The following is a 5694-nucleotide window of genomic DNA, read 5'->3' as shown; positions in this document are numbered from 1 at the left end:
GGTAGGAGGGGAGTTATGGGGGGAAAAAAGAGGAACAAATGTAATAATCTGAACAATAAAGATTTAAATTAAAAAAAAAAGAGTTATCATTTCTTCTAGTGTTTTTTTGTTTGGTTGTTTGATTGATTTTTTATTTTTTTAGCTTTTGTCTCCTGTTCATAGTTGACAAGGATAGGAAGGCACTTCAAGGTCCCTCAACTTCTGTGAGCCTCGGTTTTCTCATACCAAAATGAAATGATTGGGCCATAGATGTTTAAGATTCCTTCATTCTGTGATTTCAGTGCAATTTTTGGCCCATGGTGGTGAGAACTGGATAAATACTTGTTGAATAATTCTGGATATTTGATCACCTATTCTGACCTCTACCAAGCACAGTAGTTCTGCCATCTAGCAGACCCAGGTTAATATCATGGCTCCACAGCTGATTAGTTCTGTAAACTTGAGCAGATTACCCTCTCCAAGTCCTATGTCCATATCTATAATATAGACTTAAAGAATGCTCACATCATTAGGTTAATGGAGGGTGAGATGAGGCAGCTACTACAATCAGGCCCTCAACACAATGTCTAATACAGAGCAAGCATGCACCAGTTAGCTGTTAACATATTAATAGGAACATATAAGAAATAATTATCACCAACTCTAGCTCTATGGGAAATCCCCATTACGTTGGGAATTGTGTTCATAGAAAGTTCTGATAGCGCCCTGCTCTAGTTCCTAGAAAATAATTTTCTTTATTATAACTGCTCCTGAACTACTCGTCTGCAACCCACTTTCTCCACCCCAAGCCCACCTTCTCCACCCCACTATCACCTGGCCAACTCCTGTGCATCCTCCTCTTGCCAGCTTTACATTCTGTCTTTTTCCAACTGGGGCTCTTTCACACTTTGCTGGCTCGGTCACTCTTCTCAGGCTTTCTCACTGAAATGCGAGCTACTTGACCATCAGGATTTTAACCATCTCATTCACCATTCTGTCCCAAGCACCTAAGCACATAATAGGTGTACAACAAATATTTGTTGAATAAACAAGTAAATAATGCTTCTACTGCTATCAGCAAAGTTTGGCCCCAGGTGGATATTTCAACATACAAAGATAGCCAGATCTTAGTCTTTCCCATGATTACAGAAGCTCCTAGGTGAGGATTAGTTGAGATCTTGCCCTTGATTCGGAGAAGAATGGTAGTTTTTCCATTTCCCTACTCTTTTGTATACCCTCTATTGGATATGGCATAGCATTTGTTTGCTCTAATGCACAGCCTATCTATTTCATCCTTCCATTTAAGAACGAACCAGAGGTTAGATAAGCATTCTAGCTTCAAAGCTTGCCTCCTGGGTTGCAAAGTGATACAGAGGAAATCTAGAAGCCTTTAAGTAATCACTTAGGTGAAACTTATATTGATTTTGTACCATTTGTTAATTGACAAGAGGACTGAGTATGCTTATCAGCAAAAAAGCAGCTGAGGGTCTTCCTTTACTTTGGCAAGGAAAAAGAATTCAATTTGTCGGTATGACTCTGGTTGTTAAGGCAGATGTTTTCTGAGAATGGACATCATCTTTCTTTGCTTAAAATCACCCATAACTTCTTTTAATCTCTGTGCCTAATAAATCTCCATTCTTTGCAAAATACATTATGAAGGCCATTTATCTGAGAGCTAATTCCAAAGAACACATTTTGGCATGGCTCATCTTTAATACAATAAATAACTTAAAAAGTATCTTACCTCTACTAATATCTTATTTTCAGATGTTATCATCTGGATATATAATATACTAGAGGCCTGGTGCATGAAAATTGTGCACTGGGGGGAGGGCGGTGTTCCTTAGCCCAGCCTGCACCTCTCCAATCTGGGACCTCTCGGGGGATGTCCGACTTCCAGTTTAGGCCCGATCCCTGTGGGCCCAAACCAGCAGTCGGATGTCCCTCTCAATCTGGGACTGCTGGCTCCGAACTGGTCGCCTGCCTGCCTGTCAGCCTGATCACCCCCTAACCACTCCCCTACCAGCCCAATTGACACCTAACTGCTCCCCTGCCAACCCAATTGCCCCCAACTGCTCTCCCCTGCTGTCCTGGTCACCCCCAACTGCCCTCTCCTGCAGGCTTGGTCCCCCCAACTGCCCTCCCTTGCCAGCCTGGTTGCCCCCAACTGTCCTCTACTGCAGGCCTGATCCCTCCCAACTTCCCTCCCCTGCTGGCCGGTCACCCCCAACTGCCCTCCCCTGCTGGCCTGGTCACCCCTAACTGCCCTCCCCTGCTGGCCTGATTGCCCACAACTATCCTCCCCTGCTGGCCATCTTGTGGTGGCCATCTTGTGACCACAGGGAGTGGCTATCATGTGCAAGGGTGTGATGGTCTATTTACATAGTACCTCTTTATTATATAGGATAAGTAGGTTTTATCAAAACTACTAACATGGTTAAGAAAATGTTTATGTGGTAAAATTTAATTTAAGCTCCAGATCTGTGCAACAGTCTGAATGGCATTGTGAACTTGGAAATAAGAGTATGGCTCTTGTCAAGGAAAACATTACTTCATTCCTTCACTCTTAGTTAAGGTACTTGTGTCAGGCATGGCATTATAGCCGTGGCATCCAATTCATTCATTCATTTATAAATTCTTTGCAAAATTATGCATTGAATATATATGTGTCAGGCACAATTCTAGATGCTGTGAATGAACAAGTCACATGTGATTCCTGCCATCAGGAAGCTTATATTATGTGATGAAAGAAGATGAAAAATATGGACATGTGAGAAACTCATGTGCTTCAGACTAGATCTTTAAGAGCAACACTAAGACAAATAGTTAACTTTTCATAAAAAATTACATAAATATAAACCAATGGAATAATATTTATAGTGTTGCAAGAAAGAAAACACCTGCCAATGTAGAATTCTGTGTGCCACCCCCAAATTTTTTTCAAAAATTATGGCAAACTAAAGAGATTTTTTTTTACAAGTTTACTGCAAGGAGAACCATTTTAAAAAGCATTGCAATAATCAAAGGATTATAATTTTTTTCAGAACTATCAATTATTTCACTCTCTAGGTAAAAGATTATTGAAAACATTAAGTGACTGCCCAAATTAGAAAGACAAATGAATACCTTAAAAATGTGTAAAAAAGAGTAACTGCTAATTTAAACATTAGCTTTCACAAAATTATTCTTGTGCCTAATTCAGACAAGTTAGAGAAACTGGCAAAAAAAAAAAAAAAGAAAAAGAAAAGCAACACATGAATATGTCTTCATTTAAGGACATGCTCTCAAGCTAGTTTAAAGAAAAACTGAAGGAGGCCCAGGGATCACTTCTGGCTCCTCGTCTACCTCCTCAACATGGGATTCCTGTCACTTCTTTCCTCCTGAGGATCCCTTGGAGATCTGAGTCATCAGCAAACACTTCCTTTAGCTCTCGTTTTCTGCTCCCGCCACTGCTAGACTTGGAATGTGTAGAGCTTCCGCCTTCCTCTACAGCCTCAAACAGTTTGCCCACAAATCGGAGTAGAATCATCAAGAAAAGCTTCAGATGGTCAGCTGCTTTCGTCTTGTCCATGCCCTTCCCCACACAGCAGTGCTGCTGTGACCACTGTGGGCCCTGAGAAACCTAGTACCCTCTTCACCGTCTTCCCTATCCATGGTTTTAGCTCATCCAGCTCCCTTTTGGATCTTCACTGTAGGTAGCAATCAGGTTCTGATGAGGATGACGTGCAATACCAATCACATCCTTCTCATGAACTGTGAGAGTTCTCTCCAGTTTGCCAGTAGTTTGCCAGTTTGACTGTGCTAAAACAGTAGAGCACAGAGTCCTTTCCCACACAGTAAATCCATTCACCATGGGGAGAGAGGGCGCAGCAAACAAAGTCACCACCTTCTCTCTTACCAGAGCTGAAGCTTCTGCATGTTCATGATGACCATTGTGTTTGATCTGTTGCACACCACAAAGTGCTCTGGGTTTTTAGGAAGCAGGATCACACTGTTGACAGTAATGTCTGTCCCTTCAGTGCTGCCCAGGGATTTAAAGGTATTTGAACATTCTGTGGTCTTCATATTCCATATCTTTACAGTGCCATCAGAGGACGCACTAATAATATAATGTCCATCTTGTGTAAATGTTGCTTCATTAACAAAGGAAGAATGGCCACGAAATTCCTTCAGGGTCTTCCCAGATCTTAAACCATGAATTCTAATTGTCTGGTCAAAAGAGGCACTAAGGGTCTGGCTGCTGTCCTTAGAAAAGCTTAGACAGGTGACACCTTTACTGTGTGCCCTTTCAAATCTCCTTAAACACTCTCCACTCTGAATTTTCCATACCTTGATTTTTCCATCGTGAGCCCCAGTTGCTAACATTTCTGTATCTCTGCTGAAACACATGCAGAGAACAGCATCATCCATCATCATAAGGTTATCCTGGGCCTGGTACTTAAGGTCCTTCCTGATTTTTCCAGTTGTGAAGTCCCATACTTCAATGAATCCATCAACAGACCCAGTGACCAAATACTGACCATCTGGAGAAAATCGAGCACACTCCACATGTGATTTCTGACCAAACTTAATATGCCTGCTCAGCTGTGTAGGAAACTTTTCTTCTTCCACATCTTTGACAGCTGCTTTGCCTCGGAACAAATCTATGGTCATGCCAGGAGGAAGCCCTTGGTGCTGCTGCCACTTCAGCGCCTGCCCCAGCAATGCCATGAGACAAGATGGAGGCACCACACTGAATTCCCCAGCTAAGGCCTGAGCAATTGCTGCTCTTCTCTTCCCTTTGCTACTTCCATCAGGGTGTGCCTCACGAGGATCAAAATGAGACCTGGCCAAGAGGTTCTCCAGTTGAATATACTGCTCTGGCTGCGTTTGTTTTAACATCATCATAGGGTCAGTCTGTCTCAGAAGAGACCTGGCAACCCCCAATTCACGGAGTTCTATCAATTCCAGAACAACCTGTTCATAGAGGTCAATGAGGGTTTTGTCTGGCAATTTCAGAGACTGTATAGCCTGTAAAACTGTGTCCCAGTGGCCGCTATTAATGTCAGCCACGAAACTTTCAATGCTGTCCATGGTATTCAGAGACACAGTAGTCTCATCCTGCAAGGTGGCTAGTGCCCGGTGTAAACTGTTCTCCTTCAGGTACTGCATGATATGACGGATCACATCCGAGGACTCAATTTCGATGGACATTGTGTGATCTTCCTGGACGCAGAACCCACTAGTTTGATCTTTTAATTCAACCTTCAGGAGAGCAATGCCCATGGCATGAAGATTGGCCTGGCCCACCATATTGGCATTGCCAGTGAGCTCTACACCAACCCCTTCTTTTGCCTCTTGTTTTCTCCCCCCGCCACTGCTAGACTTGGAATGTCTAGAGCTTCCGCCTTCCTCTACAGCCTCAAACAGTTTGCCCACAAATCGGAGTAGAATCATCAAGAAAAGCTTCAGATGGTCAGCTGCTTTCATCTTGTCCATGCCCTTCCCCACACAGCAGTGCTGCTGTGACCACTGTGGGCCCTGAGAAACCTAGTACCCTCTTCACTGTCTTCCCTATCCATGGTTTTAGCTCATCCAGCTCCCTTTTGGACAGCGCCATTCTTCAGGAAAAGGACAGCTCAAACGGAGTTCTATCCCGCACCGCACCAACCCCCGCCCCTGAGAAGGAGCCGGAAGGTTACCGATCAGATTTTGTTTTTTTTGTTTTTTTGCCCG

The 5694-nt window shown here is 43.3% G+C and overlaps 2 pseudogenes; both read right to left on the bottom strand.

Moving 5' to 3' along the window:
- Nucleotides 1-3637: 3637 nt before the first annotated feature.
- On the bottom strand, nt 3638-5181 carry LOC102754923 (annotated as a pseudogene).
- A 400-nt stretch (nt 5182-5581) lies between these two features.
- The window catches only part of LOC102754644, a 2058-nt pseudogene continuing 1945 nt past the window's right edge, over nt 5582-5694 (bottom strand).

The sequence above is a fragment of the Myotis davidii genome, unplaced genomic scaffold, assembly GCF_000327345.1.
Source record: "Myotis davidii unplaced genomic scaffold, ASM32734v1 scaffold463, whole genome shotgun sequence".
Lineage (NCBI taxonomy): Eukaryota > Metazoa > Chordata > Mammalia > Chiroptera > Vespertilionidae > Myotis > Myotis davidii.
The sequence above is the reverse complement of the archived record's forward strand: the minus strand, read 5'-3'. Positions and strand labels throughout refer to the sequence as shown.